At 45.3% G+C, this 22,899-nt stretch overlaps 1 protein-coding gene across 1 annotated transcript in view; it reads left to right on the top strand.

Moving 5' to 3' along the window:
• Nucleotides 1-22,899, top strand: part of LOC147460213 (ubiquitin carboxyl-terminal hydrolase 4-like) — a 50,205-nt gene that overhangs the window by 20,865 nt on the left and 6,441 nt on the right. The window lies entirely within an intron of this gene.

Raw genomic sequence — 22,899 nt, 5'->3', positions numbered from 1 at the left:
CCATTGCACTCTCTCATTAAGGAACGGAAGGCTCTCCCTTCCGTAAGTAAAAGGGAACCCTTGAGCACAGTTCGGAGCACTCATCTTTAGCAAAGTTCAACATTCATTCTGCTGCACCTTACATTGGTATCAGAGCTTTGGCAGTGTTCTGTATCACTCAAGGAAAGAACCACAAGAACCACATAATTTTTTTTTGCTTGTTGTGGTTGCACGAACCCAAGTTCACCTGGGCGTGTGGATTCCTAATCGTGTTTTGGAAGAGTGATAGGAATCTGTCACAAAGTGATGATGTGGCAGACAGCAGAAACCCTAATTTCTGGCTGAAACCCTAAAATTCTTGCAAACCCTAAAATCTGCCAGAAACCCTAATTTGCAGGAAACCCTAATTTCTGGCTGAAACCCTAATTTCAGCAAACCCTAAAATATGCCGGGATGCTGACGTGGCAGCAGCTGGTACGGAATTCCGGAAATTGCGCCGCAATTTGCGCTGACAGCTTTAGGGCGTTGCTTTTTGGACTTTACGCAATGAGAAAGAGAGGGAAATTGCTTTTATTTAAAATAGACTCTCTAAGAGAGAGAAAAAGTTGATGCTTTTGATTTTGAAGCTTTTTGGGGCTTTGCTTTTGGGCATCCCTTGTACTTCTAAATACGTGGAGAGGGCTTCACTTCTCAGAGCATCTGGACGCAGAGTCTGAGAGTGAAACCCTAGCCACTCTCTTGTACTTCGATCTGATTAATATAAAAAGAAATACCGAAAGGGGCGCCAGTCTTTGGGGCCAATATCTCTAGGCACGGAACTCCGCCGGGCCAGTGCAAATCTATTGTGATCTGTGAATTGTTTTGAAGTGGTTATTTGGTGCTGTCGCGGTTGATTCTTGACTTGGACACTCCAAGTCTGTTACAGTGGTAGCAGAGCACGGCCAATTTCTCTTCTACGGGAAATCCGATCCCCGAAATTTTTTTTTCCGCGGCACCAATGGCTTCAGGCAATGATCGGTCGAGTCCCTCTGCATCTGGAGATGCGGGCAGGGATCACAACGAAGATTCATTCCGGCACGAAGTATAGCCCGTCTAGGCCTATTCAGGTGGAGCAGCGAGAGATGGAGCATCGTAAATTGATTGATGATGCAACAAAGATGATGCTCAATTTTGCCAAGGACCCGAAGGTGGCAAAATATATGAACCAGACCTCTTTGGAAGAGGTACAGACGGAGTGGCAGAGAACCACAACACCACTCCAGACACCCGCTCTCAAGAAACCTTCTGCCTCCAAGAAATATACGGAGAAGGAACTGGAGAACATGGTTGATGCACGGATTGCTCAACTTTTCGACGTGCAAAAGAAAGACAAAAGGCATGGCAAAAAGCAGAAGAAAGGCACTGACTTCCCGAGATATTTGGGTCGTCGGTCGACATTCGACAAGGCAAAGAAACTGAAGAAGCGTGTCAAGTTTGAAGGTTTACCCAGTTCTTCTTCTTCTTCTTCTTCTGACAGTTCTTCTAGCTCTTCAGACTCGAGCGAAGAAGACAGAAAAAGCAAAAAGCGAAGCAAGAAACAATGCTTCGGAACGGGCAAGAAAAAGGCAAAGAAGTCTAAGTCTTGCCCAGTGAATGACACTTCTACAGAGGACTCGTCTATGGACAATTCAGACTCTGACAACGGGAACTTTTATGTGAACAAGAAGAATTTTTCCACGCTTCTATTAAGCAAGACTGTGCCAGTTACATGGCTGAAATTCAAGAGGCTTTTTATTTCTTCTTGGTTGACTCAAGAGTTTGAGCGAGATATACGAGCTGCTTGGAACCATCTCCGGATGACCAAGAGCGATACAGTGAATTCTTATAATGAAAAATTCTGGAGCTCTTTTCTACCCGCCTCTTCATTCAAGAAGATCTTGTTCAGAGAACAAATTGAGCGGTTTACCTTGGGTCTACCTACAGAGATCCGAGACCACTGCTTGGAACAGAAGTCAGCTTCTATTCAGGAGTTGATGAGTCATGCGAAGCGGGGCTTTGCAATTCACTCTGACAGTCTTACCTACCCCACAGATGAGGTCACGACACAACGAACCGGACAGACTTCTGGGAATGAAAGTAGAAAAAGAAAGAGCAACCCAAAGAGAAAGGATGCACGACCCAAGCTTACTCCTCAGGAGAGAGCTTGCTTCATTAGGGAGGGGAAGTGCTTTGGATGCGGGGAACTTGGACATATCTCCGCGAAGTGCCCTAAAAAGGCACAGAAAGAACGAAATGACAAGGACGACGAAAGACTTGAGAGTTCGAGAACAGTTGAGGACCGTGTACGAAAAGGCAAGATGAAAACAGGACTGGTTCCAGATTGTGTGGGTACTGATCCTGACACCATGGATGAGAGTACAGAACTTTGCCGAGCTTGGGGCAAAGTGAAAGATCAAGAGGCCCTGATTTCTTTGATGGAGGAGCCAAGGCCAACTTCATTTCACCGGAATTGGCGGCACGGCTCGAGATTACTCCCGATCGGATGGGACCACTTGCAGAGGCAGTTCTAGCGGCACCCGACAGGGACGTAGCCATTACACCTGTCATTGGCAAACTTCGGTTGCATTGTCAGGGGTATTTGGGGCATGAGGACTTCTTCATAATGCCTTTGGAGGGTTGTGATGTTCTCTTAGGGATTCCCTGGTACCACAAGAACAACGCCGTGGTCGATTATCGGGCGAGAAAAGCAACTTTGACTACAGAAAAGGGCAGAACAATTGTACTTGATATTAAACTGAAGGGCGAGTCTGTCCCTATTGTATCGGCTTCGGCCATTTCAAAATTAATGAAATCCAGTCTGTTTGTTTACTCGATCTTTATGAAAGAGTTGAGTGATGATGATAGGACAAATATGTCTAAACTTGATAAAGAACGCCAAGATTTTCTACACTCTCACGCCGATTGCTTCTCAGAAGGCGTGCCAAGAGAGTTACCACCTGCTCGTCCTGAAGATCATACCATTGATTTGATACCTGGTAGTACACCACCGAACCGGCCACCCTACCATGTGAGCCGAGCACAGAATGAAGAGATTATGAACCAAGTGAAAGACCTCTTGGAAAAGGGTCTTGTTCAGCCTAGTACTTCACCATATTGCTCTCCAGTGTTGTTGGTTTTGAAGAAAGACGGATCTTGGAGAATGTGTCACAAAGTGATGACGTGGCGGACAGCAAAAACCCTAATTTCTGCCAGAAACCCTAAAATTCCTGCAAACCCTAATTTTTGCCAAAAACCCTAAATTCCGGAAATCGCGGAGGCGGATTATTAAAAATTTTTTATTTTTTATTTTGGAAAATAATGAGCGACGCGAATTTTGCTTTTGCTTTTTTTTTTATTAAAAAAAGAGAAAAGACTCTCTAAGAGAGAGAGAGAACTGATGCTTTTGATTTTAAAAGCTTTTGGGGCTCTGCTTTTGGGGCTCTGCTTTTGGGCATCCCTTGTAACCTTTAAATTAGTGGTGAGGGCCTCACTTCTCAGAGCATCTGGACGCAGAGTCTGAGAGTGAAACCCTAACCGCTCTCTTGTACTTTGATGATTGATGAATATAAAAAGAAATACCGAAAGGGGCGCCAGTCTTTGGGGCCAATATCTCTAGGCACGGAACTCCGCCGGGCCAGTGCAAATCTATTGTGATCTGTGAATTGTTTTGAAGTGGTTATTTGGTGCTGTCGCGGTTGATTCTTGACTTGGAGTGTCCAAGTTTGTTACAGTGGTATCAGAGCACGGCCGATTTCTCTTCTACGGGAAATCCGATCCCCGAATTTTTTTTTCCGCGGCACCTATGGCTTCAGGCAATGATCAGTCGACTCCCTCTGCATCTGGAGATGCGGGCTGGGATCACAACGAAGATTCAGACAGAGAGTATGGCCCGCCTTGGCCTACTTAGGCGGAGCGGCGAGAGATAGAGCGTCGCCAGTTGATCAGCGATGCAACAATGATGATGCTCAATTTTGCCAAGGACCCGAAGATGGCAAAATATATGAACCAGACCTCTTTGAAAGAGCTACAGATGGAGTGGCAGAGAACCACAACACCACTCCCGAAACCCGCTCTCAAGAAACCTTCTGCCTCCAAGAAATATACGGAGAAGGAACTGGAGAACGTGGTTGATGCACGGATTGCTCAGCTTTTCGACGTGCAAAAGAAAGGCAAAAAGCACGGCAAAAAGCAGAACAAAGGTACTGACTTCCCGGGATATTTGGGTCGTCGGTCGACATTTGACAAGGCAAAGAAATTGAAGAAGCGCGTCAAGTTTGAAGACCTACCCAGTTCTTCTTCTTCTTCTTCTGACAGTTCTTCTAGCTCCTCGGATTAGAGCGAAGAAGACAGAAAAAAAAGGCAAAAAGCGTAGCAAGACACAAAGCTTTGGAACGGGCAAGAAAAAGGCAAAGAAGGCTACATCTCGCCCAGAGACTGACAGTTCTACTGAGGACTCGTCTACAGACAGCTGAGATTCTGATGACGAAAAGTTTTATGCGAACAAGAAGAATTTTTACAAAGCCAACCAGTATGACTTTCTCGAAGATAAAAGCAAGAAAGTCCGAGAGTTTAAGGAAGGTGGCCACTCGATCAAGTTTGGTACTTTTTCAGGATACTCAGATGCTTCGAAGGCTTTGTCTTTTATACAGCAGTTTGACATCGCTTTCGCGGGAGGACGCTATTCAGAGCACTCCAAGATTCGAAGAGCTGCCTCTTATTTTAAGGGGAATGCTCGCACTTTGTGGTCCACGCTTCTATTAAGCAAGACTGTGCCGGTTACATGGCTGAAATTCAAGAGGCTTTTTATTTCTTCTTGGTTGACTCAAGAGTTTGAGCGAGATATACGAGCTGCTTGGAACCATCTCCGGATGACCAAGAGCAATACAATGAATTCTTATTGTGAAAGATTCTGGAGCTCTTTTCTACCCGCCTCTTCATTCAAGAAGATCTCGTTCAGAGAATAGATTGAGCGGTTTACCTGGGGTCTACCTACAGAGATCCGAGACCACTGCTTGGAACAGAAGTCAGCTTCTATTCAGGAGTTGATGAGTCATGCGAAGCGGGGCTTTGCCATTCACTCTGGCAATCTGACCTACCCCACAGATGAGGCCATGACACAACGAGCTAAACAAACTTCTGGGAATGAAAGTAGAATAAAAAAGAGCAACCCAGAGAAAAAAAAGGATGCACGACCCAAGCTTACTCCTGAGGAGAGAGCTCGCTTCATCAGAGAGGGGAAGTGCTTTGGATGCGATAAACATGGACATATTTCCGCAAAGTGCCCTGATAAGGCACAGAAAGAACAGAATGATAAAGACGACGACAGGTCTCAGAGTTCGAGAGCAGCTGAGGAATGTGGCAGAAAAGGCAGATAGAAAAGCAGAACTGGTACCACATGGCGTGGGACTTGCACCGAATCAAATGAATGAAAGTACAAACTTTGCCGTTTTTTTTTGGGGCAAAGTGAAGGATCAGGAAGCTCTTTTGAAGGAGCCAAGGCCAACTTCTTTTCACTTGGAATTGACGGCTCGATTTGGAACTACGCCCGACAGACTGACGCCACAGGCGGAGGTAGTTCGACTGGCACCCGGATGGGATGTTGCCATTACACCGAGCATTGGCAAACTTTGTTTGCAATGATAGGGGTGTTCAGGGCACGCGAGTGACGTTCTACTCGGGATCCCTTGGTACCACAAGAACTACGCCGTGGTTGACTACCGGGCCGAGAAAGCGACTTTGATAAATGAAGGGCTTAGAGATTGTACTTGATGAACTTCAGTTTTCTTACTCATTCTTTTGGGAGAACTGAACAATGGATAAAGATTGAATATGTTTTGACCTGAAGAAAAGAACGCCAATATTTTTTTTTCTCCACGCTCATGCCGATTGCTTTTGAGAGGGCCTGAAGATCATACCATTGATCTGATATCTGGAAGCACGCCACCGAATCGGCCACCTTATCGTGTGAGCCGAGTACAGAATGAAAAGATTATGAACTCAGTGAAAGACCTCTTGGAAAAGAGTCTTGTCCAGCCTAGTACTTCACCGTATTGCTCTCCAGTGTTGTTGGTTTTGAAGAAAGACCGATCTTGGAGAATGTGCATCGATTATAGCACTCTCAACGAAATCACCATCAAGAACAGATTTCCGATTCCTAGGATCGATGATATACTCGACAGGTTACAGGGATCCTCGTGCTTTAGCAGGATTGACTTGAAGAGTGGATACCATCAGATTAGGATAGCACCAGGAGATGTCTACAAGACAGCTTTTCGGACGACTTTTGGGTTATTTGAGTTTTTGGTGATGCCTTTTGGCTTAACCAATGCTCCTGCGAAATTTAACCGGATGATGGATAGGATTTTTCGAGAGTACAGGCTATTTGTTGGCACTTTCTTTGACGACATCATTGTTTTCTCCAAGAATGAGGCAGAACACAGAGATCATCTGTTTCAGGTCTTTCAGGCATTACGAGATCACAAGTTAGTGATTAATGCAAAGAAAAGTGAATTTTTCCTACCAGAGATACACTTTTTGGGACACATTGTGTCAGCAGGAGGAGTGCAAATGAACCCGGCCAAGATAGAGACTATCCGTGATTGGCCCGATTTGAGGAATGTCCATGAAGTTAGAAGCTTCTTGGGACTGTGTTCGTACTACAGGCGGTTCATACGAAAGTTTGCAGAGGTTGCTTCCCCTTTGCATACCTTGACACAGAAAGGAGTACCTTTTTCGTGGGGACCCACAGAGGTGACTGCCTTTCGGACATTGAAAGAGAAATTGACTACAGGACCAGATTTGACTTTGTCGGACTTGCAGAAGTCATTTGAAGTATTTTGTGATGCTTGTGGTCGTAGTCTGGGTGCGGTCTTGATGCAAGGCCATGTCATAGCTTACGAGAGCCGTTTGTTCTCTAGGCCGGAGATGACAGCACAGATCTATGAGAAAGAGCTTTTGGCGGTTATCCATGCTCTTACTCAGTGGCGGCATTACCTACTCGGAGCGGATTTTACTGTCTTTACAGACCATCAGAGTTTGCGCTACTTCTTGTCACAGAAGCAGCTTTCGGAAAAACAGATGCGGTGGGCGAACATCTTGTCACAGTTCCACTTCCAGATTGTCCATGTGCAGGGACAGAAGAATGTGGTGGTAGATGCTTTGTCTCGGAAACCGTTGGTTCTGGCTATTTCCGCGATACATCATAGGAGCTTCGAGGATATGGTCGATCAGTATGCCACAGATACAGATTTTGCAGATATTTTCACACGGATACGGGAGGGGGAGATATTAGCTGGATACTCCCTTCGGGAAGGCTACTTGATGAAAAAGACTATGTTGTGCGTTACACAGCCGTTGAGGGAAAAGGTTATGACTGAATGCCATTGTCCACCTTTTACGGGTCACCGCGGCATTGCTACCACCATGAAAGGGGTAGAGAGAGATTTCTTTTGGCGGAGACTGAAGAAGGATGTGGAAGAGTTTGTGCGCAGTTGCTTGGTATGCCAGAAGGTCAAGTTTGACAGGCATAAGGCACACGGATTGTTACAGCGAAGTCGAGTTCTGTGGCAGCAGCAACTCTTCACCGGGAGTTAGGGCTCCCCCCCGTACCAGCTTACTGTGCAGGACAGAGGGTACGAGCTTTTACCAAGTACGCAGGTCTAAAGACTTGGATTGCAGATTTGGTTAATAATATACCAGAATGGAACCAATTCAAGAAGTGGACCTGGTGTAAAAGGACAAAGTTTTGGGGGCAGAGGTATATCAACGGCGCTTCTGTCGAAACCGCAAGGCAGGAGAGCTGGAAGCTCTGGGAACACTCACATCAATGTGTCTCCCTTGATCCTTATATCGAGAGGAAGTATGAGGACACGCGTGGATACCTTTATAGGCAGAGCATTGGGAAGAACCCCGGTGGGATGGAGGAGAAAGTCTTGTTACTAGCAAGAGTGGATGGCTTAAGGCTTAAGGATAAGATTGAACGGGCACAGTCGAGGACTTGCCCGTTATGCGGAATGGAAGAAGGTTCAAGGTCACTTACGCACTTGTTGATACAGTGCCCTGAGCTGGACAATCTCAGAAGCTCAATACGACCCTGTTTGGAACATGCTAGACGGCTGTTAAACAATCCGAGCGGTGAAGATACCGAAGTGTTACTCCTGGGAGGGGAGATTAGCGGAAAGCGATTGCCAGGATGGGTTGTCCCCCGTGGGGCCCATAATGGTCGTCGTGGACCGCAGCTGAGGAGTGCCTATGCGGATAACGTTGCAGCATTCCTCTGCGGGGCCGTTCCGCGATACTACAATGCTCTGGCCCGTGAGGGTGTTGAAAGCTCGTAGGGCTTGCAGTTATTGCGTACGGTGCGGTCCCGCCTAACATGGTCCTGGGGCTTTCCGAGCGGGCCTTGGTGACCATGGTTGGCCGGATCGGGATGCCTCCTTTGAGCCGACGCCCACCTTGGGTATGGCAGTCCTACCGGACATCCGCTGGACGGGGGCCTTTTTCTACCAGGCGAGAATCCTGGAGTACCTGGGCAAGATTCAATACGGTCTGTGAGTTACAAGGGTTTGTCCCTCTCTCTCAGCCTTGGTCCTTAAATGCATCACTGAATTCGTTTGGTGATTTCCCGACGTTACCCTCGGGCGGCGTGACTAACAAGGGAACATGGACTGACTAACATGGCATGAAAAGACTTTTTACTCCCCCGAGGAGGAAACTTGCTTCCATTCCCCGTTGACATGCCACGATACGGCATGGAAGCGCTTTTCCCTTTGTCAGCAAGTCCGCAAGGTAATTTGTCTTTGACTCGTTTGCGTGCACGCGAAGCAAAGGCAGCTCCTTGCTGGCTTACCGGCTCTAGCCCAAAAAAGTAAAAAGTAAAAGTAAAAAAGTTACAGCCTTTACCCATACCCACCCCCCCCTGGGAAAATATTGAAATGGATTTCATTTTTTTTGATCTCCCGAGAATACAGAATGATCACGATGATTTTCCGATTACATGGCACGTCTGAGACGGTTGTCTTCGACAGAGACCCCAGATTTATGAGTTTGTTTTGGAAGGCAATTTGGGAGAACATTGGCACGCGGTTGCAGTGCTCGTCATCGTTCCACTTGCAGACTGACGGGCAATCTGAGATTGCCAATTCAGTGATTTTAGATTTATTGAAGTCTTGTATCTCGCATCAGAAGACTCAATGGGAAAAGAACTTACCTTTGGTGGAATTTGCCTACAATAACACGATACACTCTTCGCCGGGGAAGACGCCATGAGAGATTGTTAAAACTGCTACGAAGGTTCCATCCTTCCTGAGCACGAAAGATTAGAAATTTGAAGCGGATGAATATTCGCGAGATTTGGATACGGCTTTTGCCAAGGTTCACGAGACTTTACAGAAGTCTCAAGAACGACAGAAAAAGGCAGCGGATCGCCATCGTCGCGACTGGAAACTGAAGGAGGATGATTGGGTGCTCTTACTTTTGAGAAGGCACGCCTAAGAAAAAAAAAAGGGGAAAGGAGAGGCTTTTTCCAAAGCTTAGTATGTGATACTACGGACCTTTCCAGATTACTGACAAGATAAATGATGTCTCCTTCCGATTGGACCTGCCAGATACTTGGAGGATTCATAATGCATTGCATGTGAGTCTCTTGAACCCTGTTAAGGGTGATGTGCCTGATGATGGGGAGCCTGATGAGCAACCCGAAGTGGAAGAAAACGAGGAGATCCTTGTTCCTGAACAGATTTTGGCACATAATGATACGAAGAAAGGTAAAGTCCGAAGGCGGTTCTTGGTTAAGTTCAAGAACTTTCGTGCATTTGATGCGAAGTGGATGGAGGAGGAGGACCTAGCAGATACTCCTCGGATTGTGAAACTTTACCTCGATGTTTTGGTTTAGCATAGTCTACTCCAAATGGAACCCAGAAACTCAGCTTGGCCGAAGATCTGGTGCAGTGGGATGCACAAGAGGGGAGTCGCTCCACTCCTTTGTCAACAGATGCCTCGATTTTGATACTAAAGTCACTGATGTCTCTTTGAGCTTCAGGGATACTGAGAGCTGACAGTATTCTGCTGGATGACTTTATGAAATGGAATTCCTGATTATGATACTGATTTGTTCTTGACTTCTTGTGAGTACAGGAACTGATAGACGAAATGACTGCAGCATTTTGGTCTGATTGATCTCGAATAGACATGGTTGCAATAGGGGTTAGTCAATCGGACATCGATGAGGTCCCGATTGGACCTAGATGTGATTGCTAGCTACATTGCCGATAAATCATGGTCTAAGATCCGAATGAATGTTGAATGTCATGTGATGTCCTGTGATGTCTGGTGATGTCCTGTGATGTCATGTGATGTGACTGTCGATTTTGTACATGTGCTAGATGTGTGTTCCTAGTACGTAGGTACTAACAGTCAGTGTCTGCTAAGACGGTTTATGGCTTTTGTCGGTTTTGCAGACGTAATCGCGGTCGATTACAATGCTTTCAAGAGGGGGGTATGTCACAAAGTGATGACGTGGCGGACAGCAAAAACCCTAATTTCTGGCTGAAACCCTAAAATTCCTGCAAACCCTAATTTTTGCCAAAAACCCTAAATTCCGGAAATCGCGGAGGCGGATTATTAAAAAAAAAAAAAAATTTTTTTTTTTTTTGGAAAATGATGAGCGACGCGAATTTTGCTTTTGCTTTTTTTTATTAAAAAAAGAGAAAAGACTCTCTAAGAGAGAGAGAGAACTGATGCTTTTGATTTTAAAAGCTTTTGGGGCTCTGCTTTTGGGCATCCCTTGTAACCTTTAAATTAGTGGTGAGGGCCTCACTTCTCAGAGCATCTGGACGCAGAGTCTGAGAGTGAAACCCTAACCGCTCTCTTGTACTTTGATGATTGATGAATATAAAAAGAAATACCGAAAGGGGCGCCAGTCTTTGGGGCCAATATCTCTAGGCACGGAACTCCGCCGGGCCAGTGCAAATCTATTGTGATCTGTGAATTGTTTTGAAGTGGTTATTTGGTGCTGTCGCGGTTGATTCTTGACTTGGAGTGTCCAAGTTTGTTACAGAATGTGCATCGATTATAGAGCTCTCAACAAAATCACCATCAAGAACAAATTTCCGATTCCTAGGATCGATGATATACTTGACAGCTTACAGGGATCCTCGTGCTTTAGCAGGATTGACTTGAAGAGTGGATATCATCAGATCAGGATAGCGTCGAAAGACGTCTACAAGACAGCTTTTCGGACGACTTTTGGGTTATTTGAGTTTTTGGTGATGCCTTTTGGCTTAACCAATGCTCCTGCGACATTTAACCGGATGATGGATAGGATTTTTCGAGAGTACAGGCTATTTGTTGGCACTTTCTTTGACGACATCATTGTTTTCTCCAAGAATGAGGTAGAACACAGAGATCATCTGCTTCAGGTCTTTCAGGCATTACGAGATCACAAGTTAGTGATTAATGCAAAGAAAAGTGAATTTTTCCTACCAGAGATACACTTTTTGGGACACATTGTGTCAGCAGCAGGAGTGCAAATGGGTCCGGCCAAGATAGAGACTATTCGTGATTGGCCCGACTTGAGGAATGTCCATGAAGTTAGAAGCTTCTTGGGACTGTGTTCGTACTACAGGCGGTTCATACGAAAGTTTTCAGAGGTTGCTTCACCTTTGCATATCTTGACACAGAAAGGAGTACCTTTTTCGTGGGGACCCACAGAGGTGACTGCCTTTCGGACATTGAAAGAGAAATTGACAACAGGACCTATTTTGACTTTGCCGAACTTGCAGAAGTCATTTGAAGTATATTGTGATGCTTGTGGTCGTAGTCTAGGTGCGGTCTTGATGCAAGAAGGCCATGTCATAGCTTACGAGAGCCGTTTGTTCTCTAGGCCGGAGATGACAGCACAGATCTATGAGAAAGAGCTTTTGGCGGTTATCCATGCTCTTACTCAGTGGCAGCATTACCTACTCGGAGCGGATTTTACCGTATTTACAGACCATCAAAGTTTGCGCTACTTGTCACAGAAGCAGCTTTCGGAAAAGTAGATGCGGTGGGCGAACATCTTGTCACAGTTCCACTTCCAGATTGTCCATGTGCAAGGACAGAAGAATGTGGTGGCAGATGCTTTGTCTCGGAAACCGTTGGTTCTGGCTATTTCCGCGATACATCATAGGAGCTTCGAGGATATGGTCGATCAGTATGCCACAGATACAGATTTTGCAGATATTTTCACACGGATACGGGATGGGGAGACAATAGCTGGATACTCCCTTCAGGAAGGCTACTTGATGAAAAAGACTATGTTGTGCGTTACACAGCCCTTTGAGGGAAAAGGTTATGACTGAATGCCACTGTCCACCTTTTACGGGTCACTGCGGCATTGCTACCACCATGAAAGGGGTAGAGAGATACTTCTTTTGGATGAGACTCCATAAGGATGTGGAAGAGTTTGTGTGCAGTTGCTTGGTATGCCAGAAGGTCAAGATTGACAGGCATAAGGCACAGGGATTGTTACAGCCTTTACCCATACCCACTTGCCCCTGGGAAAGTATAGGGATGGATTTCATTTTTGATCTCCCGAGAACACAGAGTGGCCACGATGGTATCTGGACTGTTATTGACAGATTTAGCAAACAGGCTCATTTCATTCCAGTGAAGAAAACAGTCAAGCCGGATCACTTAGCGAGACTGTTTGTGGCCCAGATTTTCAGATTACATGGCATGCCTGAGACGATTGTCTCTGACAAAGACCCCAGATTTACGAGTTTGTTTTGGAAGGAAATTTGGGAGAACATTGGCACGCGGTTGCAGTTCTCGTCATCGATACCCGCAGACTGACGGGCAATCCAAGATTGCCAATTCAGTGGTTCTAGATTTATTGAAGTCTTATATCTCAGATCAGAAGACTCAATGGGAAAGATATTTACCTTTGGTGGAATTTGCCTACAATAACACGATACACTCTTCGACGGGGAAGGCGCCATTTGAGATTGTTGAAGGTGCTGCGAAGGTTCCACCCTTCCTGAGCACGAAAGATAAGATCTTTGAAGCGGATGAATATACGCGATGGATACGGCTTTTGCCAAGGTTCGCGAGACTTTGCAGAAGTCTCAAGAACGACAGAAAAAGGCAGCGGATCGCCATCGTCGCAACATGAAATTGAAGGAGGATGATTGGGTGCTCTTACGTTTTGAGAAGGCACGCCTACGAAAGAAAAAGGGAAAGGAGAGGCTTTTTCCAAAGCTTAGTATGCGATACTACGGCCCTTTCCAGATTACTGAAAAGATAAATGATGTCTCCTTCCGATTGAAACTCCCAGATACTTGGAGGATTCACAATGCATTTCATGTGAGTCTCTTGAAACCTTTTAAAGGTGATGTGCCTGATGATGGGGAGCCTGATGAGCAACCCGAAGTGGAAGAAAACGAGGAGATCCTTGTTCCTGAACAGATTTTGGCACATAAGGATACGAAGAATAAGGGTAAAGTCCGAAGGCGGTTCTTGGTTAAGTTCAAGAACTATCTTGCACTTGATGCGAAGTGGATGGAGGAGGAGGACCTAGCAGATACTCAGATTGTGGAACTTTACCTCGATGCTTTTGGTTTAGCATAGTCTACTCCAAATGGAACCCAGAATTCAGCTTGGTCGGAGATCTGGTGCAGTGGGATGCACAAGAGGGGAGTCACTCCACTCCTTTGTCAACAGATGCCTTGATTTAGATACTAGAGTCACTGATGTCTCTTTGAGCTTCAGGGATACTGAGAGCTGACAGTATTCTGCTGAATGACTTTATGAAATGGAATTCCTGATAATGAACTGATAGTCAAAATGACTGCAGCATTTTGGTCTGATTGATCTCGAATAGACATGGTTGCAATAGGGGTTAGTCAATCGGACATCGATGAGGTCCCGATTGGACCTAGATGTGATTGCTAGCTACATTGCCGATAAATCATGGTCTAAGATCCGAATGAATGTTGAATGTCATGTGATGTCTGGTGATGTCGTGTGATGTGACTGTCGATTTTGTACATGTGCTAGATGTGTGTTCCTAGTACGTAGGTACTAACAGTCAGTGTCTGCTAAGACGGTTTATGGCTTTTGTCGGTTTTGCAGGCGTAATCGCGGTCGATTACAATGCTTTCAAGAGGGGGGTATGTCACAAAGTGATGACGTGGCGGACAACATAAACCCTTATTTCTGGCTGAAACCCTAAAATTCCTGCAAACCCTAAAATCTGCCAGAAACCCTAATTTGCAGGAAACCCTAATTTCTGGCTGAAACCCTTATTTCAGCAAACCCTAAAATCTGCCGGGATGCTGACGTGGCAGTTGGTACGGAATTCCGAAAATTGCGCTGACAGCTTTTGGGCGTTGCTTTTTGGACTTTACACAATGAGAAAGAGAGGGAAATTGCTTTTATTTAAAATAGACTCTCTAAGAGAGAGATAAATCTGCTTTTGATTTTGAAGCTTTTTGGGGCTTTGCTTTTGGGCATCCCTTGTACTTTTAAATACGTGGAGAGGGCTTCACTTCTCAGAGCATCTGGACGTAGAGTCTGAGAGTGAAACCCTAGCCACTCTCTTGTACTTTGATCTGATTAATATAAAAAGAAATACCGAAAGGGGCGCCAGTCTTTGGGGCCAATATCTCTAGGTACGGAACTCCGTCGGGCCAGTGTAAATCTATTGTGATCTGTGAATTGTTTTGAAGTGGTTATTTGGTGCTGTCGCGGTTGATTCTTGACTTGGAGTGTCTAAGTCTGTTATAGAATCCGAGGAAAAAAGGACTTGTCCAGCCTCCCCTTGTGCCTCTTTTCACTCATTGAGAGTGGACTGTGCACTTAGCGGCCGGCCAATCGACGTGAGGTGGGAAAAAGCAGCCTTGGTATGAGCGCAAGGCCGCCAAGGGGCTCGCCTGCGGAAAAGAGCAAAACTCCGGTGAAGAGAAGATCCTTCTCGAACACAGATTGCAAGCGAAAGAAGAAACTCAAGAACCTCAAGAACCTCAAGAACTCAAGACCCACAAGAACCCAAGTTCCTTGTGAACTTAAGACCCAAGACCCACAAGAACCCAAGTTCCTCGTGAACTTAAGAACCCAAGACCACAAGAGCCCATGACTTCAGTGGATGGTCACAAGAGCCCACAAGAACCCACGACTTCAGTGGATGGTAATCACTCGAAGCGGAATGGATACTTCGCTTGGAGGTGATGAGCATGAGAGAGGCTAAGAAGAATTTTCCCTACCAGGAGGTTTTTCCGACCCTCCCCCTTCCCCATCTACGCCAAGGATTGCACTAACTCCTATGGAGGAGTTGAAGCAGTTGTTTATGGAAAGAAAGTTAGAACGCGAAGAAAGAGAAGCAGAAAGAAAGGCCTACGAAGAAACAATGGCAGCCATAGATCGTGACTACGAAGAAAGCGTGGCAGCCATAGAGCGTAAGTTGGAAGCCAAAGAAAAGCCAAATTGGATCGCGAGAACAATGAAAGACAAGCAACATTTGATCGCGAGAACAAAGCAAGACAAGCAATGAACGACCGACACATGAAAGAGATGTTGCGACTCTTTTCTCAAGTTCAGGCACAGATGCAAGAGATTCGGGAAAAGCAGACTGTCTTAGTCTCTTCTTCTCCCGAGCATGACATACATGATTTGCATGAGGATGATTTGAATGACAATGATAAGCATGATGTTTTGAATGACAATGACAAGCATGATGATTTGCATGATCAAGATGCGATTTCTCACTAGCATGATGATTTGCATGATCAAGATGTGATTTTTCACAAGCATGATGAGTTGCATGAAGATGATGTGATTGTTCACAAGCATGATGAGTTGCATGAAGATGATGTGATTGTTCACAAGGATGATGTGTTAGTTGATACTTTCTCTAGTGAAGCTAACCTCATTGCAGATTCGATCAATCACGAAGAACCGATCTTGGCTCTCGAGCCTAGGTCCAAAGAACCCCCACGGGAAGATTCGACCAATCAGGAAGAACCGGTCTTGGCTCTCGAGCCAAGGTCCAAAGAACCCTCACAAGTACTATGTGTTCGCATGATTAGTCAGCATGCATTGTTCGAGTGTTTCATTCGTGATCGTTTCCTGTATTTTCGTCAGCGTCTTTATGTGATCCCTTTTCCTAGGCATGACATATTGTACGTTGAGCACGTTTCACTCATAAATGAGCACATGCGGATTTTTCATGAAAAGCTGAAAAGTATGCATTCAAGGAAGTCACATTCCACGTCTCTTCCTTGGCACGACACAGTTGTAGAAAGAGCACATGAATGTATGAGCACCAAGCATGGGCATTTCCGTTGTGAATTGCCACAGGTGATTGCTTTAGATCAAAAGAGAAAGATTCGATCTCATTGTTTGCATGTGTGTGGTGAACGGTTTGGCACTCTGTCTCTTTGTTCATCTACATTGCATGCACAGTCTTTGAGGAGGACGATTTTTTCCACTCACTTTACATGGAATGGGTATGTTCATGTTTTTGTGTTGGAAGTGGTTTCAGGAATTTTCATCCTCGGAGATTCTTGAAGAAGGTGGACCTACGTCCATAGAAGAACTGGAAGCATTGAAGGAGACTTTGCGTCGCTTTCGGCGCGGCTCAAAGAAGCAAGCGTTGCAGACCTTTATGAAGTTCAAGTACCGCATGACCCACACATCAGAGTGGGCCGACAAGGAGTCCCTTCTAGGATTCTGGATGCTATTGGCGATCTCCCTCGACGCCATACAGTTCGATACACCCAGTACCTCACTTTGAAAAGGAGGGGATGTCACGTGACACATCCAACCCTATGTGTCCGTGGACAAGCTACTTCATGACAAGGGTTCGGTTCGGTTCAGTCAGTCTAGAATAGGAAGTGTTCTGGCAGTTTTGTGAGTCTGTTTGCAGACCGTGCATGACCAGTCACTTAGATTAGATGCATATCCTCTGGTTGCACACAGCATGACCATCAAATTCTAGTCAGATGCCATCAATAGCATTTTTACAGTGCATAGACCGATTTTCCCTATTTTTGACATTTTTCACTTATTATTTTTAAGTGACTTTTGTTGGAAAGTAGGTAGGGCAATTTTGCTAAGTTTGTATAAATAGAAACCTAGCGCTAGCACTTTCTGGCAAAAGAGGCAGAAGGAGCACCTTGCTCAACAGGCAACTTCTCAGCAAGACCAACACCCGCAGTAGCCCTATCGTTTTCTCTCCACAGAAGACCTAAGGTTTTTGCATCAGATCAGCCTTGGCGTTTTGTGCACAGCAGATCAGCCGCGACGTCATCACGACACAACAGATCAGCCTAGCGTTTTGCATTTGCAGAACAACCGGCGATAGCAGAAGACTATTTCAGCCCTAGCGTTTTTGGATCTGCATCATACCCCAGCGTTTTGCAGATTCACCGCGACGAAACATCAAGAAACTCCCAACATTTTCAGTTTTCAGCCCTTAGACATTGCAGAACAAGTCCCGAACCTCGCAGATCTCACCTTCCCGCTGCAGATCCTCGCCGCACGGTCAGATCTACAGTTTCTAACCGGAAAACACAGATTTCAGCATCTGCGTTTTCAACGCGTCGTCGTCGTATGGTTGTCATTGACATCGTCACCGACATAGAGTCAGAATTCAGTAGATAAAGATTTGCAGATTTCAGCCTTTAGAGTTGTCAGTTTTCAGCGCGTCGTCGTCGACATAGAGTCAGAATTCAGCAGATAAAGATTTGCAGATTTCAGCCCTTAGCGATTTCAGTTTTCAGCCCATCTCGTCGTCGTCCTCATCATCGCCGACATCGTCGGCAAGTCCAAGCATTGTACAGATTTGTGCAATCATAAGTAGACCGCTCTCGAGTGGGCCTTCGGAGAAGGGTTTTACAACGTCTCTGGTGTCATATTCTCTCTCTATCTCTTAGTCTCATGCACTTTTATTCATAGTGTTTATCCACTTTGTTTGTGTCCATTGCACTCTCTCATTATGGAACGGAAGGCTCTCCCTTCCGTAAGTAAAAAGGAACCCTTGAGCACAATTTGGAGCACTCATCTTGAGCAAAGTTCAACATTCATTCCGCTGCACCTTACAATGCATACATCGGAGTGAGGATTAGCTTTGCGAGCGACACCAAAGTAATAAGAAGACTTATTTTGCTTTCCATAAAGACAATCGTTACAAAAATCCAAGTTTTTGCCTTTTACATCAACCCTCTTCAAAGAGGAAAGCACATCAATACCCTTTTGGCTTATATGGCCAAGTCTCTTATGCCACAATTCCGTATGTGAAGCAACTTCAACAATAGCAAGAAACTTGCTAGGCAAAGCTTTGCATCGAAGATAGTACAAAGTACCTCTTTTAGACCCTTTTGCAACAAGCATAGAGCCCTTAAACAACTTACATAAACCCCGAGCAAAGATGGTAGTAAAACCATGTGCATCTAACTGGCCAACTAATAGCAAACTTTTCTTAATGCCTAGTACAAACCTGACATCATTCAATACAAGCTCTTGACCATTGTTAAGAGCCAAGCGCATGGTACCCATTCTCTCAATATTGCAAGCAAAATTATCACCAAGGTACACCTTGCCATAATTGCCTGCAGCATACATAGCAAAACACTCCAAAGATGAAGTCACATGGAAAGAAGCACCAGAATCTACTATCCAAGATTGGGATAGGCCATCGTTAGCACATAGCAATGCATCAATGACATCTTTCTTCGAGATAAGCATGTCTTCTGCATTAGCTATCACCAAATTTGAGAGGCATGAAGCCGCAACCAAAATTTCCTCGACATCTGACAACTCGTCAATGACCACACTAGAGGATACATTTGCATTTTCAGCATCCTTGGAGAAATCACCTGCCGATTTTTTTCCTTTCTTCTCATCTTTCTTCTTCTTCTCTTGCGCTTCCTTCTTGCTATCCTGCTCTTTCTTTAAATACCTGCAATCGGGTTTCTTGTGACCCTTTCTGCCAATGTACATTGATAGCAAGTGACATCCTTATGCTTTGTCTTGCTCTTACTTCTATTTTGAGTCTTGTTGCCCGCATCACGCTTTTGATTTCTACCTCTTGCATTGTAGGCAGAACTGCCACCTTCCCCACTAGACTTGCGTCTAATCTCTTCATTGAGAATAGACCCTCTTACACCATCATACGTGAGGCAAAGACTGTTACTCAAGGAAACAACCAATGTTTTCCAAGTATTCGGCAATGTCAGAAGCAAGAAAATAGCTTTCAGCTTATCATCAAAGTGTTGAAGCCCACTGTCCCTCAACTGACTCAACACATCTGTAAAAGCACTCAAATGGTCAGAAGCCGACTTCGAGTCATCAAGCTGCATATTCACCAACTTTCGCATCGAATGCACCTGGTTCACAGGCGTGGTGTCACGAGGATGTGGCAATTGCTAACCTTAGTTGTATTGCAGCTATTAACTATGTCATGAGGACGTGGCAATTGCTAACCTTAGTTGTTGGTTTCTTTCCAATGATTTTTGTTTTATTTTTGAGACCCTCTTTTTGAAGTTGAAAATGGTCGGACATTGTATGGCCAATGTGAACGGTAGTTTCATCCGCAGACGGGAAGTTGGTCGGCACTGGAATTTGTATAGTCAGAGGATGTCTAGGCTCGGTGCAAGGTCATATATGATGTAGGTCCCCCCGTTGCACTTAGCAAGTTGGTGGATACTAGGAAGTGAACTCAATAAAGGCATAAAGTCAAGGTGGGATCACCAATACAAAGTATCCGACAATTGGGCCACATTGCACTTTTGGATGCGGTCCCAATGAGGATAGATGGTCAGATGACCAATGGGAGCCCAACAGAAGCATCTCCTAAAATTTATAGAACTGCTATTTATGGCCGTGAAATGTGTTCGCGTCATTACCTTCGGAATGGCAAGGGGAACATTTTACAACTCTATCGCGAAGTCAACTGGGCAACCGATCGGGAGATTTTTAGGTGGCAACCCCGAAACGGGAAAAGGTGTGTAATTGTGCCAAGTGGCACATCTATATGCACTTTCCTCATGCAAGAGAAGGTAGCGCTGAATTTATAGCTGGGAGGCTCATTTTGGAGTTCTCTGTCACAGGTTAAGAGCTATGGAGTGCTTCCTTTCCCCTCTATGTACAATGTGGTGCTAAGAGTGATGCCCTGCACACTACACACTGCTCTCTCTCCCCCCTATTGTGCAGTTATGTGATGCACCACAAGACGGCTTTTCATTTGACTGATGTACAATTGTGTGGGTTCATGCGCGATTGCCGAGGCAAGAGCCTCTTGCGCAGGTATTGGATTAGCTAGTGGCTAATCCCCCCCCCCCCCCCCCCCCCCCCACAAGTACAGGTGAATTCGGAGAGGTTTCACGTGAGAAATCTCGTGTGATTCAAGGGGCAAGTAGCCTTACAGGTGCGGGAGCACGAGGATTGCTACGGATGCGACCGGCTCGCGAAACGGAGCCCACAACAAGGAATTACAGCCTGTTGTGTATTTTTGCAGGTTTAGGGTTTTGGCCCTAAACGGTCCCTAATACTCCCAGAAGATCCGGGGACACTAGGGGACCCGCTGTAGAGGTGATCTGGCGCATTTTCGGGGGCAGAAAACATCATGCTGCAGATTCTCGCCAGGTTTTGCAAAGTGTCCGTATGCGTCGGGAAATGTCATCTATTGCGTGGGGATACTGTCTATGAAGCGTCCTAGTACAGTTATGTTGCCGAAATCGGGCCTGAACAGGTGGATTTCAGCCCTGATTATGCGGGACAGCTCGTAGAAAATCACAGGTTTTATTCCCTCTGTTAAAGTATAAAGAAATACCGAAAGGGGCCTATAGGTTGTCGGCGTTTGCTGGGAGCATTCTAGCTTACTAGTTCTGTGCGTGTTTAAGTGTTAATTTCCGTCGCAGGTTTTTCTTTGCACGTTCTCTTTGTGTGTGTCTAAAGTAAAGAATTTCGGGTGAAAGCCAAAACCTACCGCCCCACGGGCCGGTTTTACGTGGTGTTCTCATAATTAGACTTTAGCTTTTGCCATATAGCATAAGCAGTGTCCAAACACTTGATGTCCGTCAAAATGTCATCATTGATAGCCATTTTGATGTAGGCCATGGCCTTCTTATTCAACCTGGCCCACTCTAAGTCAGACATACCTTCTCTTCCAATGCATCTTCACAATTCTTTAAGAAAAGGATACCTTGCATGCGTTCTTGCCAAAGGTCGAAACCTTGACCATCAAACTTTTAGTGTCAGATGCGGAAGAGGTACTAGCCATCTTAACTCAACCACAACTGTGTATGCAAGAGAGATACAGTAGGCTGAAAATTTCAGCAAATAGGAGCGGCCACAAGACTTTGCATACAAAAGACCACAATTTCTTTACATGAAACTGTCCAAATCTGAATTTTCTGTTGAATATGCGATTTATATCACCTGTACTCCGCTTTTCACTCAAATCCTCGCACAAAATATCAATACATGTGATCCCATAAATTTGGTACACCTGCATATTGCTGTTATAACCTGTAACAACCTGTAAATCACCTGTTTTGACCTAAAAACAACCTGTTTTGGGTTGTTCAGTGTTTTGGCAGTTTCGGTGACCTTCTTGACCCCGGAAGCAAGGGGCTTCGTGATGGAAGTGAAAATCGTCGCGGAAAAGCAGTATAGCTTGCTGTCCAATAGCCTGCGCAGGGCCTGTTTCGGACCCTAGGGCTTCTAATACCAGTTGAAAGTGCGAAGGAGAGGCTACCAAGAGATGCGCGAGGTGAAAGAGTGCAGGTTTGGGCCGGCTGTAGCCAGGCGTCAGTGCAGGAGAGCTGTAGTGCTGAAGATCGAAATCACAAAGAGAGAGAGGGCTCGCACGATTTGGGGAAAATTCACTTGTAGAGTTTTGGGCTTTCCCACTTTTATTATAAGTGACTTTACAAAATGTGTCTAGGTTCACATTGAACCTGGACAAAGTATAAAAATGTACCAAAGAGGTTATTTAGGCCTTTAACCCAACACCCAGCACCAGTAGCATCAATTGAGTCGGCAACAAAGCAAGGAGGCCCTTGAGGGTTGGGACCCGACATCCCTGTGTCGTCTCTTTTCTCTTTTATTCAGTTCAGTTCAGTTCTTTAAGTGAAGTAGTGTCCCTTGTGTTTTGTGTACGGAGTACTAGATCCGAGCAAATTCCTTATTCTCTTCAGCCTGCGCCACCTATAAAGGGGGCAGCGATCTCAGCCAGAAAGATCAAAGAAGAGGGAGCGCTCCGCCAGTATCAGTAGCATCAGTACCCATTATCACCAACATCAATGTAGTAGCATTTGTGCAAGAATAAAGACTGTACTTGCTCTGGCAACAGAGCAAGGGGGCCCTTGAGGGTTGGGACCTGACATCCCTGTGTCGTCTCCTTTCTCACTTGTCTCTCTCTTTTATTCAGTTCACTTTAGTTCTTTTAAATGAAGTAAAGTGTCCCTTGTGTTTGTGTACAGAGTACTAGATCGAGCAAAATCCTTATTCTCTTCTGTTGCACGTGACACTACAGGTGATCTTTGGCATTAGTGCTAGGGTTTCTTATATACATGCTTGTCAAAATTGCCCTACCCAGTTTACCAACAAAAGTCACTTAAAAATAATAAGTGAAAATTGGCTAAAATAGGGAAAATAGGTCTATGCATTGTAAAATGCTCCTGATGGGTTCTGACTGTAATCTGATGATCATACTGTGTGCAACCAGAGGATATGCATCTACTCTAAGTGTCTGGATATGCACGGTGTGCAAACAGACTCACAAAAGTGCCAGAACACTTCCTAAGCTAGACTGACTGAACTGAACTGAACCCAACCCTAGTCATAAAGTAGCTTGTCCACGTACACATAGGGTTAGATGTGCACGTGACATCCCCTCCTTTTCAAAGTGAGGTACTGGTACCG

The sequence above is a fragment of the Adiantum capillus-veneris genome, chromosome 4 (genome assembly GCF_014529385.1).
Source record: "Adiantum capillus-veneris isolate H3 chromosome 4, ASM1452938v2, whole genome shotgun sequence".
Classification (NCBI taxonomy): Eukaryota; Viridiplantae; Streptophyta; class Polypodiopsida; order Polypodiales; family Pteridaceae; genus Adiantum; species Adiantum capillus-veneris.
The sequence above is the reverse complement of the archived record's forward strand: the minus strand, read 5'-3'. Positions and strand labels throughout refer to the sequence as shown.